At 42.4% G+C, this 14,735-nt stretch overlaps 1 protein-coding gene across 4 annotated transcripts in view; it reads left to right on the top strand.

Annotated features, from left to right (window-relative positions):
• Positions 1-14,735, top strand: part of elmo1 (engulfment and cell motility 1 (ced-12 homolog, C. elegans)) — a 104,490-nt gene that overhangs the window by 63,166 nt on the left and 26,589 nt on the right. The window lies entirely within an intron of this gene.

Here is a 14,735-nt window from a genome sequence, read left to right as displayed (position 1 = left end):
CTTTGTTTCAGTATAAATGGGTCAAAATAATAAAGGCAGTTAATTTAAATAGTTATCTTGTTTTCTTCACGACCGTAGGGTCTCTGTCTTTTTAACAAAGTAGATTAATATCTGCTACTCCAGCTGATACAAGTTGTTTCTTTTTATTATTCATAGTTTCTTGTTTTTTAGATACAACCTGCCTCTGAGCTGTCTCTGGAATCCACTGACAACCTGAATGTCTAGGTTGTTGGAGGTTAATGTGACCTCCCAAAACATTTTTGGTCATAACTCAAGGATTCATCTCATAATTATGACAACATTTCACCCAAATAGCTTAAAGTGATGATGTTTTATATCCAAAAGGACAAATGTCAGCCTCAATGTGACATCATAACGTTCTGCAAAAACACTTTTCTGCCCATTAGTCACCATGTCTCAGGGATAGAAGGAGAGACTGACCGTATTTCTCATTTGTTTGGTTACTGAATGAGTAACAGTCATTTTTGGAGCCCACACTGAAACTGTGGCGACTGGATAAATATAGATCTTCTGTTTTTACCTGTCTGAAGCATCCATGTTTTACAATTTTTCACTTCTTTGCATCAACATCCATATTTGAACCATTATGTCATTATGGCAACAAACTCGAGTGGCATGAATTTTTACATCCCTGAATCACAAATCGATAAACTCTCTCAAGGGGCCGATTAAAGGGATTGTTCGGTTTCTTTAGTCAGCGTATTACCTGCAGTGGATGGCGGTGTGCACGCCCTGATCAGTGAACCGAAGCTGTTTTATCGATCTGTGCTCTATAAAGCCACCAGACTCTACCAACAGAAAAACCTTGGTGCTTTAACCTGTTAAATCAGATCCAAACTAACATGTTAAAACAACAAAGTGGCTCAGTAACACAAACCAGTCCAAACGGCAGTAGATCAGAAACTCCCTAGTTCTGGAAAGTAGTAGAATCACTGTCGGGGACGTGCCAAACACCATCGGCTATAAAACAATCTGAACCATTTGTTTAAATTTCTTGGATGTAAACTGGCACGGACACTTAAATGTGCATTCAGACTTCCAATACTTTCAAACATAGCAAGGTTGTGCAGGAGAAGCAGCCACATTTAGTGTGGATTATAATAGTAGCCTGATTTTTTTTTTTTTTTTTTGCAGGATAGCTTTGAGACATTTCTGTAGACAATTGGATTGGACAACTTTTCACAACATAAAATCTTGCAATCCAACACGAGTTCAAGCGTTCACAGCTGTAGTTAACATCCACCTCCCAAGCCTGCAGGGAGGCAGGGTCTCAATTATAATCGATTTTGAGTAGTTTCACTTTATTAGGATTAATTGCGTTTCTGACCCACTGAGACGTTTTTCCTCACATGCCGGCAAGTCATTACATTATGTAGTAATTAATAAGATGCATTAAGGATTGCTTAAGGGCAAAATCTGAACAAGAATATGACTTTGTGAGAGGTTGCTGAAAAAAATTCATTTGGTAATTTTCCATGTTTATTTTTAAATGACTTGCAGTGCTTGGCTCGGGTTTCACGAATAATTAAAACGTGCTGAATTTTAGTGCCTGAAATGTGCCTTTCATGATGCGTGCTCTGCGTTAAGCTGCTCCCTGTAATGAGGTACGAGTGGGATGAGAATTTGTGTCCGAGATCGAGCATAAATATGCAAACACTGGTGTTAGCGGAGCATTAGTTTGGAAGCTGATCCCTTATGAAACGATCAAGGTTGTAGCTGCGGCTCCCCGTTGTACGACTCCCTCGATGAATCATGAGCAAAGTGGATGATGGCAAGAGGAGGAAAGGCCAAGCGCAGAATTCCAAGTATCCCTCAAATCGTGACACGAGCATCTATTTGGCAGTCAGCGGCCACTTCTCACAGTTGTCACTTTCAGTCTTGTGTTAAAGGAGGGGGGTGAACATTCTTCAGGGTTGTTCTGCTCCGTAGCCTCAGGCATACATCAGGAAAAAAAAGGTTTTTAAATTGGAGTGCACAAATAACAACAAACTTGACAGATGGGTGCTCGAGATTCTTAAATTTATAGCATTTTTGGAGATTCTTTTCCTCTGTCATCTCTCGGAGTGCTGTGATGGACTGAAGTGGTGAAGTGGATGACACACAGCCCCAGCGTGTGTGACAGTGCTGCTGGTCTAATTTTGCCTGTTTTGTTATATTTGGATGAAATTTACCATCAAAGTCAACCTGTCACCTTTTTAAACTTTACGCCATGCGCTCAACAGACGGGATGTTTTCCCAAAAGGCTGCTCACTGGCAGAGCCTGTCACTGGTGAAATCAGACAAAACGAAATCTAACACAAGAGACCCAGCTCTTTAGGTTCCTCAGTGTGCATCTTTCACTAGATGTATTCACACGTAAAAGGTTTAGTTGATTAAAGCCTTTGTTTGGGAGCCAAGATCTGAAATAGGAAAGTATCAGATGTGAGGGAAGTTGCATTTTTTAATCGTGCCATTATCTGTTTTCCCCCTTAAATATAAAAAGTCATGTAAACTTTTCATATAAATTGCATTATACGACACAAAACAACATTTTTCAGTGAAAAATTAAAGAACCCATAATGAGCTGCTTGAATCTGGAAAGACAAAAGCTGCTAATGTAAAGAAAATGTGTGGTTTGTTTGGAGTTGCATTGCATCAAGTGGTACAAACCATCTCATAAATACAGCTGAGGAGAGTCTTGCAGCTGTTTTTGCAACCAGTGTCCAATATTTCTTATTACTCCTTTCCAAAAAGCATGAGACAGAAAATTAAAGGAAAGGACCTGCATCATTTTTCCACTTGCCAAAACATGTAGTCTAATCTTCAGTCGATTTTAAAAGTAGACTTATGATTTATTTCTTCCCCCCGCATATGCAGGCTGTGCATGTGTGCCTCATGTTATCGGTGCACGAGCGCATATGTGCGCGTAAGCTGGAGAATTTTCCGTTGTTTTGTGACGATTTAAGAATTCTGTCTCTGCATTTGGGCCGACGCTGACACAGATTAATGTGTTTATTTGCTTGAGCATGATTCACAGCATCTGAGATGTTCCATCAGACGAATCGGGCCTTAGGTGTAACAGCTGATGTATTAATAAACGAGTTGCGCTTTTTATTTAATAAAGGCGACGCTGAGCACTGACTCGGCTAAATGCAGTTGCACAAGCCTCGTTGTATTATTAAAAGAAGAGGACGACCGGATACTGGCAAATTTGGATGCTTCACTCTGTGCTGTTCTATTTTCTGCCTCCTTTTCCTTTCTGTCCATCTGTTGCTCCATTATTCATCGTCCTCTAATGCATCTTGACCATTGTTATGCACTCTGCATGCTAAAATAGTATATTTTTATAATTACATAGAAACCACAGAGGAAATCAGCCTTTGACTTGTCCCTGTTTTCACCCTTATCTAATCTGTCTTCCTCACGAGCTCCTCTACCTCCCTGAAGTGGCTTACTTGGCAATTGCAAAATAGACGAATAAACTAGTTTAATACTGTGGACAAATGGTTTATAATCTGCATATGTTTTTGTAATCTTGCATTCAACTTGCTGCTGGAATCTGTATTTGATTATCATTATTTTCACGACAGAGAAACTCAGATTACAAGAGCGAGTTTATTGTTTCACACTTTAGAATCCAGTATCCTCAAAAACCCAGAGACACTGCATTTTAAAGTGACACACTGACTCTACAAATTTAGCTACTTGCTTAATACGCTGGTAGGCTAATGAGTTTCCTTTCTGAATACTAGTCTATTATTAAAGTTGTGATTTCGGCACTGCTCGCCAATTTGATAGCTGCTTGGCTGACTAAAAATGATTGCTTCTCTTTATGGATATATTGGAGGAACTTCATACTGGGTATTCAGTTCAATATAAAATGCCTCTTTTCGGGGTTGATGTTGGCAGTTCAGAAATGGCAGATGGATGAAAGCAATCTACACAATGTAATCTTTTTCGCCCCAATTAGATCAGCCATGTCGGTAAGAAAAGCAGTGAAATAGACTGGTTTGCTTTGATAAACAAGCTTATTTCGTGCAGGGTTAAGACTAATATCCATTACTTATGTCTGATTAGAGATGCTGTAGCATGAGAAGCACGCTGCCGGCCTGCTAAGTCATCCAGCCAGCCGTGGTCTGCCTCTCTGTGTACCTGCTGCCTTGGCATCACGCACACACGCAAACAGTGACTGGACCGGAAAGATGGTGCTGACGCTGCTCGCTGGACTCGCACACACACACACACTCCCTCCCCTTGTCACAGTTGGACATGAGGGCATGCTGGCATTGTAATTAGAGTGAGGATGACACTTTTCGCTATGTATTCATCATGTGGCATAGCTGCAAGGTGACTCCGAGGGTTGTTTCGCTTACTTTTCGCACACTCACGGACACACATGCACACAAACAAATACACAGTGGACCTTGACAGATGTCAGGGTGGCATTCAGCCCACATGTGTCTCTCTCTCTCTCTCTCTCTCTCTCGTTTGCGCATGTGCGGAGTGAGTGCTGGAGTGACTTGTGAGTGTGAGTGAAGCGGCCTCTTTGGCCTGTTTTCAAACTTTCTATCTTTTGTTATGTTGTTTATCCGTGTTGTTGGTAGATTGTTTTTTTTTGCTTTTGGTTACTCTACAGACACTGCTGCCGTTGCGTTTTTTTCTCTTAGTTTGCCCCCCCGCGGAGTCAACCACCGGCTCCGGCTGGCAGCGTGGCTTCTGCGGGAAGAATGGAGTTTGAAACCCTGACAAGACAGCATGGTGTGAAAATTCAATGTTCCGCAAGTGTAGAGGATTGTAGTCTTGCGATTGGTGATGTGGTGGGTCATGAGAATGTTAAATCAGCCTCGCGCATGAATGGCGCGGTTGTGGCTTTTATTGGTACGGTTGAGAAAGCTAGAGAGGTAATTGCAGTTGGCATTACTCTTCACAACGAACATATAGTTGTGCTCCCGCTTAGTTCTCCCTCAAAGAAAATTATCATCTCTAATGTTCCACCATTTATTAAAGATAGTGTGCTTGAAGGGATGTTAGGGGTGTATGGTCGGCTGGTCTCATCCATAAAAATGATTCCTCTGGGGTGTAAATCACCGCTGCTGAAACATGTTGTTTCCTTTAGGAGGCAAGTGTATATGGTGCTGCATAATCCTGATGAAGAGCTCAGCGTGACAATGAAACTCCGTGTTGGGGGTTTTGATTATACTGTGTTTGCTACGTCTGATTGTGTGTTAAAGTGCTTTAACTGTGGTCTGATGGGCCATGTTGTTCGCAACTGCCCTCAAAAAAGTAACAACGCGGGTCAGCCACCAACGGCGGCTGAACCGAGTGTGGACTGTCCTGTGACCGCGTCCGCTTCCGCCGAGGCCAGCGCACCTGTGCCTGACGCAGCGGGAGGAAAAGCCGATAATGATACTGGCAGTTCGGAGGTAGAGCTGATAAATCCGATTGCAGATGACAGTGAAGTTGTAGTTGGTGGTTCCTCTAGAGTTGAGCCGGAGGTGGAGACTGTTACTGTAAGTGAAATGATCACGAAAGAGTTGGCTCCTTTGAACGGGCCAAAAACTGCCGATAGGACAGCGCTGGACGGAGGCACGGAGAACGCAGGTGCCGAAGTTGCGGGCGCACGTTCCTCAGATCCTGTTCAAGACATTGCGATGAGTGGAGATTTTAAGATCCCTTTCAAAAGGAAAGTAGATGAAAATGTAAGTGGCACAGTGTCTAAGACTAAGAGAGGTGATACAGTTGCAGACACTGATAGCGATGACGAATCTGTCTGTTCCGATGTGTCTGATTCTTCGCAGGGAGACTTTATTTCTCCTGAAATGTCGGTGCAATACAAAGCAGAGGATATAAGCCGCTTTTTAACTGATACAAAAGGGCTGCGTAATGTTGAAGTTGAGCATTACTTTCCTGACCGTTCTCAATTTATTAATGATGTTTTGTATTTGCTTAGAGAGCATGCTTTTACTGGGAAGGAGGCTGCACGTCTCCGAAAATTTCTGACTAAACTCAGGAAAAAATTAGGGCCCAGCAGTCATCGTCACCAATGGCATTTTAATGACTGTTAATACACTAACCATTGGCACTCTCAATTTAAATGGTGCCAGAGACAACATGAAAAGATTGACTTTAATAGATTTTATTAATTTGAAACAGGTAAATGTCATGATGGTCCAGGAAACGCATAGTGATAAAATGAATGAAGTTGACTGGAGGAAGGATTGGAATGGTCAGATTTTCTTTAGCCACAGGTCCTCCATTAGTGGCGGTGTGGCAATTTTGTTTTCTAGGGATTTTCTCCCTCTCTCCTGTCATATACAGGATTTAGTAGATGGGAGACTTCTGATGGTCAAAGCAGTCTTTGAAGGCTACGCCTTGTATTTTTTAAATGTTTATGCTCCTACAAATGGGGCTGAAAGACTTATTTTTTTTAATAGACTAAATGAGGTGTTACATGGTCTGGATTCAGAGTGTCGTCTTTTTGTGGGGGGTGATTTTAACTGCACGGTAAATGACAAGGTGGATAGGAATCACCCAGAGCCTCATGTTCCCTCCCAGACTGCAGTGATCCAACTTATCAATTCCCATGATCTATGTGACACATGGAGAACCATGCATCAAGGGGTCAGGCAGTACACTTGGTCTCACAGCAGGGAAAATTATATTTCATTTGCAAGGTTGGATAGGATTTACACTCTGAAGCATCATCTCAACACTGTAAAGACATGTTATATTCTGCCAACTGGTTTTTCTGATCACTGTGCTGTGTTTTGTAGTGTGTGTGTGAAGGCTTTTAGGCCTAGGAGTGCGTACTGGTGTTTTAACACCTCACTACTTGAGGATCAGCACTTCAAAGAGACCTTTATTTTCTTTTGGGAGACTTTTAGGAAGCAAAGGGATGCTTTTTCCTCTTTGCGAAGTTGGTGGGATTATGGCAAGGTCCAAATCAGAATGTTCTGTCAGCAGTACACGTCTAGTGTCACTAAGGCAATCGTCTCCTCTTTAAGAGTGTTGGAAAATGACATCTTAGGGTTACAAGGGTTAGTAACACACACAAGGACTGATGACTTTTTGAAACTCCTAGATGAGAAAAAGGGTAGACTAGCTGAACTACTTGGTGTCAGGGCACAAGGGGCGTTAGTCCGCTCCCGTTTTCAGAGTGTTGCCCTGTTGGATGCTCCAACCAAGTTTTTTTTCAATATGGAGAGAAAAAATGGTCAGAGCAGGATAATGTACACCTTAAAGTCTGACACGGGTCAGGAGCTATCTGAACCTGCTCAGATACGCAATCATGCAAGATCTTTTTACTCCAAGCTGTATGAATGTGAATTGGGATCTGTTAGTTTCTCACCCACTGTTTTTTTTGATGGCCTGCCCAGAGTGCCTAACGAGTGTCACGAGGTGACAGACAAAGTGTTAACGCTTGACGAACTTGATCAGGCTCTCATGAGCATGCAGAACGGCAAAGCTCCCGGTATTGACGGGTTACCGATTGAATTTTATAAGGTGTTCTGGACAAGTATAGGGAGGGATCTCCTTGCAGTGCTCCATGAGAGCTTGAGGGAAGGATGCCTTCCACTTAGCTGTCGCCGGGCAGTTATTACATTATTGCCTAAGAAGGGTAACCTGCAAGAAATAGGCAACTGGCGCCCTGTCTCCTTGTTATGTTCAGACATGAAGATATTATCCAAGGCTCTGGCTATAAGGCTGAAGGAAGTAATTAGTCATGTAGTGCATTTAGATCAGTCCTACTGTATACCTGGCCGCTCCATTTTTGACAACATAACTGTAGTCAGAGACCTGATGGCTGTTTCAAAAAACTTGGGGATTAATGTGGGGTTGATCTCTTTGGATCAGCAGAAAGCTTTTGACCGTGTTGAACATGAATACTTGTGGTCCACTTTAGAGTCCTTTGGTTTTAGCCCTGTATTTACAGCAATGGTCAGGGCTATTTACTGTGACATTGAAAGTATTTTGAAAATTAATGGGAGCTTGAGCGCACCTTTCAAGGTTAAGAGAGGGGTCAGGCAGGGGTGCCCCATGTCAGGCATGTTGTACTCCATTGCAATTGAACCCCTGCTACATAAGCTGCGTTCTGATCTGAGGGGTGTCTCTTTACCTTTCTGTGCTGACCGTTTCTTTTTGTCTGCTTATGCTGATGATGTAACTGTCTTTGTTAATGGAAGTGATGATATTAATGTGTTGGAAACTACTGTAAATGAGTTTAACCTGCTGTCATCTGCCAAAGTGAACTGGGGGAAGAGTGAAGCCATTTGGGTTGGGGAGGTGGAAAAAAGGTGTACTGGTTTGCCAGGTGGGTTGATTTGGAAAAAGGAAGGGTTCAAATATCTGGGTGTGTACCTGGGTGATGATGCCTTTGTTCAAAAGAACTGGGATGGGGTTTTGGAAAAGGTTAAATGTCGTTTGGGGAAATGGAAGTGGTTGCTCCCTCAGTTATCTTATAAGGGCCGCACCCTCATAATCAATAACCTTGTGGCGTCATCTTTATGGCACAAATTTGCATGTCTTGAACCCCCTGTTGGACTACTTAACAGCATTCAGAAGGAGGTGGTGAACTTTTTCTGGGATAAGTTACACTGGGTCCCTCAAGCTGTTCTCTTCCTATCAAAGGCTGATGGAGGACAAGGACTCACAAACCTGGTGTGCAGGAAGGACACTTATCGATTGCAGTTTATCCAGAGACTGCTCACTGCATCATCTGCACTGGCCTGGAGGCCACTGGCCCTTGGCATCTTACATGGTGTCTGTAACCTGGGACTGGACATTGCTCTTTTTCAAATGGATACGAAGCAACTTGCTCTTGAGAGACTGACACCGTTCTACAAAAGCCTCTTCAGGGTTTGGGGGATGTTTACCCGTGAGTGGGCTGGTGGTCTATCTTCTGTGTACTGGTTGCTTGAGGAACCTCTTGTGTTGGGGTCGCGATTTGATGTGTCATGTAATTTTCCTGGTCTTAAAACTCTGTTCTTGAAAAAAAGAGTCTTGCAGTTCAGGCAAATTGTCAATGCAGCAGGATGTGACCTGCAGAATGCTCAGGCAGCAGCCTCTTACCTAGGAATAAGATCCCAAAGGTATGCCAAGAAGTTCCTGGATGAACTTAATGGGGTTTTGAGCCGCCAGGAGAAAAGTCTTCTGGTAGATTATGCTATGGGTAATGTGTTATGCAATGATGAGGATGCTTTTCCTTTCACTAGACTCTCACCTGCACTGCTTGAGTGTGAGCATGCTAGCCCCTTGCTAATGCTTGGGGAATGTGACAGAATTGATTTACATACAGTTACTGGGAAGGTGCTGTATAAAAACCTGGTCAAGGTGTCTAACAAGGCTACTCTGACAGGTAGAATGGATACGGTGTGGAGAGACAAGTTGGGCATTGATGATGGAACTAAGCCTGTGTGGAGAGTTTTTTACAAGTCTCCATTGTCAAAGAGAACAGGCGATCTTCAATGGAGGATCTTGCATGGGGCGGTTGCTGTGAATGCCATAGTGTCTGTAATAAATCCAGCTATAAGCGACATGTGTCCTTTTTGCACAGAAAGGGAGACACTTTTTCATTGTTTTATGGAGTGTGGTAGGCTGCGTTCTTTGTTTTGTCTACTAAGTTCTTTGTTTTCTTCTTTTGGAATAGTGTTTTCAAGACAAGGTTTTATACTGGGTTTTTTCTATAATCAGAAGCACAGAGTAAAATGTGAGCTTATTAATTTCATTGTTGGTCAGGCTAAGCTGGCAATCTACATCAGCAGGAAAAACAAGGTTCAGCAGAACATGGGAGATGATGCAATAGCTATCTTCAAGAACTTAGTCAAGTCTAGAATTCTTGTTGATTTTCATTTTTATAGGTTAACAAGAGATATTGAGTCTTTTGTGAAAAGATGGTGCTTTGCTGGTGCTCTATGCTCTGTGACAAATGATGATCTTTCCTTTGCTTATTTTTTGAACTGATGTTTTGTTTTTGTCATTTTTTGTTTTGTGGTTTTGTTTTGATTTCTAGAGCTGATTTGTTAGTGGTGCTCTTATTTGTTGTATAATAAATTGTTTTTAAAAAATCAAATCTCTCTCTCTCTCTCTCTCTCTCTCTCTCTCTCTCTCTCTCTCTCTCTCTCTCTCTCTCTCTCTCTCTCTCTCTCTCTCTCTCTCTCACACAGGCGCAGACATACACAGTTACACAACAGCACACACACTTTTAACACACATGCTTAGTCACCTCTCTTGTGTCCCGGCCTCATCTGTGCGGTCGCCAGTCGAGCAGTTCGCTCATAGCTGATGTCACTGAGCACTCGGCGCCTTTGCGTTGAATGGACTTTGATACGTGAGCCACGCATTCACTTCAGGGACGTGACAGTGACCCTTGACCTCAGCTCAGCACATCCTGGAGGATGGATGGATGGATGGATGGATGGATGGATGGATAGATGGATAGATGGATAGATGGATGGATGGCGAGAAAATGAAAGAGCTGTGGGCGCCCTCTGAGTGGTCGCCTTCATGATGAAATTGGTTGATGTTGTGGAACATAACTGTGCCGATGTGTCTAATTTAGTCTGCAGCTGATGACCTGGAACTCCTCTCTGCCGCCAGAGCTCATGAGGCTTTCACGTCATATCGGTCAGACTGTAATCATGAGCAAGCGAAGCAGAGAAAATGTTCACGTCAACCTTTGAGTTGCCATTCACAAAATGGGGGAATTTTAGAATAGCAAGATAATTTATTATTATGTAAATGTGCATGACATGTAAATGTCAACAATCAAAATGGCTGCAGCCAAGTCTCAAACTAAAATCTTAAAATTACTGGTCATATAGGTTTTGATTCAGAGCGTTTGAGCGGAGCTGTGTTTCTGGTTTTGTCTCCTCATGTTTTACCAGATTGAGTCCATGATGTCGAGATCAAAACTCTGTGGGGGCCACGCCATCTGTTGCAGGACCTCTTGTTCTTCTTGTGGCTGAAAATAGTTTTAACTATCACAGTACTGTGTGACCGTGGCTGTGGGGTCTGGGTCATTGTCTGCCCGTCCAGATTGTACTGTGTGTTGAATGAGAACACAGCATAAAACTGTTGCACTGTGCCGTTAGTACTGCTTCAGATTTGTTCGGACAAATCAAACAATCTGAAGACATCAGCTTTGACCATTTGGAATTGTGATGAGCACACGACCAGTTGGACCACAAAATAATTTTCTAATAACTTATAATCAGAAAGTATTGTGCCATTATCATAAAACATCAACTTCTGCAGACTCATGTGGGCATATGGTGGAGCATAACCTAAACCGGTCATTGTGGTGTCCTGTTACGTACTTCATGAGCGGTGCAGGCTCTGAACATCTGGTTATACAGATGGACCAAAAGCATACAGGACAAAGAAAAACTCATTAGAGTCAGTTTTCCATCCATCCAGATTGTCTGGCGTGGATCCATATGCCTGGCCAGAATAAGTCATAAATAGTGACTTGAATCCAGTTCAGTGTGTGTTTGTAGCTCTGTGACTCGTCCATCAACACAAGGGTCAGACGCCTTTAGACACTTCATCTGCTGTGCCTTACGTTTCTCAGTAGTTGTAGGTACGTGGGTGATGACCTGATATAGTTTTTAAACATATCTGTATTTTCAGTATATTGTGGAAAATTGTAGGTCACTTAAAAACACATACAATTTTACAGGTGGAAAGTCAAACACTCAATCATATTTTAGTAAATGGCATAAGTTACTTGGAGCAGAGGTAGTACGCTAACAGAATGTCACCCTTCTGTTAGATTTCAGTTTCAGTTTTACAGTATATTTATTTATTTTTTTACAGTTAGTGCAGGTCTTTAGGTAAATAATCTTATTCTCAAGTAAATATTCTCACCTCCAGTGTCAATTTATTGAGTGACAGTGCAGGTCTTGCGTCTTAGAAGGACATTGTTGAGGGGGGGTAGCTCTGCTCATCAGAAGTCCTTAATGTGAAGTCAGTTGAAAGCAGTTTCTCAATGTTCCTTGTTGCCACACACACTCAAAATGGAGGCCTCCAGCAAATTGAGGTCGTCTACACGATTTGGAGCAACGGTAACGAGGGGCTTGGTTCTTCAGCACAGACCTTCGGTGCATCCAATCCTGCTGCAAAGGCCCATAAGGAAGAATGATGGGAGTTACAGTATTTAATTGTGCAGATTTTATTTTATTTTTAATCTTATCATCACTGTGACTTTAGTATGAGCCAGGATAATGCTGAAGCGCACCTCTGGTTAACAAAAAAAAATAAAATTCTGGAAATAAAAACTACTGGTTAAAGCTCAAAGCTGTAGTTACTAATCAGGGTAACACGACTTTGCACTCACACAGCTCCATCTCCGTTCAGGTGAATAATTTTAAGTGCTTTTCTGTGGTGGTGAGGATGATTCAGTTGTGGCATTTCAGCTGGCTGGAAAGCAATGGCAGCACTGAAAAGGGGGAAGTTATAAATTGTTCAGTCTTTCTGTGCATTTAGACTTTCCTGCAAAATCCACCCATTCAAATATTTGTTATTTTCCGCAAGGCTAAATGAATTATTTAGACTTTTTATTTCAATGCGGTGCTGAGTTAAAGCAGCAAGTATGTTTTAAAATTTCAACTTTATTGAACTGTCTCTGAGTTAAACCTAGTGCTGCAGTATCATGTGAACAGTCGGAGGCACTGTCCTAATGCAGACTTAGCTGCACTTTCAAGGCTATATTTAGATTTTTCCCATAATAAGTAGGTTGAATTATGTTTGTGTGATGACGTATTCGGTGATCTACATTCTGTAACCGTTTGGCTGAAAGGCTTATAATGCAGAACGCTGAGCATCGACACTCTCCAGTGTTTTTCTGCCTCATCTTTGCTGCTTCGGGTCCCGCTGAGCCCTGCGAGAGGTAATAAAACTGTCTGCGACTCAGCATGCCTCGCACAAACCTCAAGATGGAGAAATTTCTGCAGAGTCACATGAGACGGCTCGCTGTCTGAATATCCCAAATAAGCCTTGACATGTAATTCCCCTCACCTTGTCTCCTCGGGGCCCGCTTGGTCCTTTCGATAAACAGCAGATTTAGCTCAGAGGTCACTTCAAACTCCAGCCTTCTCAACAACTTTTGCCGGTCGACGAAAAAAGCATATTTGACTGAAGAAGGTTTTTTTTTTTTTTTTAAATTACCTTTTTCCTTTTTCATATATTTTTCAGTCCCTTTAGAAAGCACTATTGCCTAAGCAGGTAGTCAGCATCTGTTTTGGCTCGATTCCATTAGTTTCCTGATTGACTGCTGGCACCGGTAGCACATCCGTCTGAATTCTCCACCTCGCCTTCCGCTTAATCTCCCATCCATCGCTCCAAATCAAGGTTCAGGTCGCTGTGCACGTGGGCTGAGGGCATCGCTCATTATACCGCAAAGTTTCAATTGCTGCCCCACCCCTTCCTTCTAATTTCATGGCCGATGGTGGTTTGCCAGTGCCCCTGCTGCTCCTCTCTCAAACTCTTTAAATGAACCAACCTCTAGCTCAGGGCCCGCCGCTCATCTCGGCAAGACGAGAGAGCGGCGAATTCCGTTCAAATGAATGTCAAGCCTTGTTATTGTAACTCTCGTTTAATGTGGTTTAGGCTCTCCCTCTTCCCCCTCATTCGGATTTCAAACACGCTCTCACATAAGTAGAGGGGATTGAAACGTTTCAGTAAACAGCTAATAAAGAAAATAAACCACCTCTGGCTTCGGAATGAAACCTCTCATCTTAATCCAGTTGCAGCTCACTGCTGGTCACAGTTTGTCCCCAAGGTCCATTTTGTGTCCGAGGCTGATGAGTTGCTAAATTGTCAGTAACGGAGTCTTGTTTCATTGGAGAACTGTGTCTTATTCTTCCTGGCTGTTTTCCTGAAATAACTTGACACCCAATATTAGAATCAGAGAATCTCATCCAAGCCTTTAGATTTTCTCTCACAAACCTAGTTTAAGAATACACTATTTTACTTCAGCGGCAGTTAGTTTTATCTTTAACTGCAGCATTTTCTAGCTAAGTGATGTTTTCTTGCAGTAGCTGTGTGTGGGGGCCGTTTGTCCTTGTCGCACATGTGGCATGAGTCGCTCAACAGAGGAGAGAAATAAGAAGTAAATGGACCTTTGGTTTCCTGACTGCCTGCTCTTTTATCATTGTTTTTGTGTGTGTGGCCTCTCAGTAAATATCAGGATCAAGATGTGAAAGTGGATCTATTACGCAGTTACACCAGAGTAAATGTAAAATTTGTGAGATTTCAGGTGAGATCTGGGCAGAGTCAGGCTGCAACAGCTAATGCTCCTCATTTCTATTCCTCTTACCAAAAAAAGAAGAACGAAAAAGCTGCAATACGTACAGTGTATTTGATCCAATTGATTTGGAAGGATATGCTGCACATGTTTTTGTTACTCAGTGGGGTTATGTGTACTACCAGCTCACATTTTCTTTTCAGCTCACGTTTTGCCTGTTGCTTGTGGAAAATGTGTTTGTTGTCACTGGCAGGTTTTTACTAGATGCAAGTGTGAAACTGTGAAAGTCGCGCTAGACAACAAACTGTGTTCAACTCGGAAAAGTGATAGCATAAACAAAAGTTAGACCGCGTGAGAGTTCGAGCAAACTTCCTGGAAAAACGAAACGACAGTCCTAACAAGAATACTGAATTCACAAAAAATGTAGTTTAGATGTCAAATAAGCTACGTACAAGTCTACATAATTTAGTGTTTTGTTGCACATTGCTGTAGC

Source organism: Chelon labrosus (genome assembly GCF_963514085.1).
Source record: "Chelon labrosus genome assembly, chromosome: 16".
Taxonomy (NCBI): Eukaryota; Metazoa; Chordata; class Actinopteri; order Mugiliformes; family Mugilidae; genus Chelon; species Chelon labrosus.
This window is presented reverse-complemented; position numbering and strand designations above follow the sequence as displayed.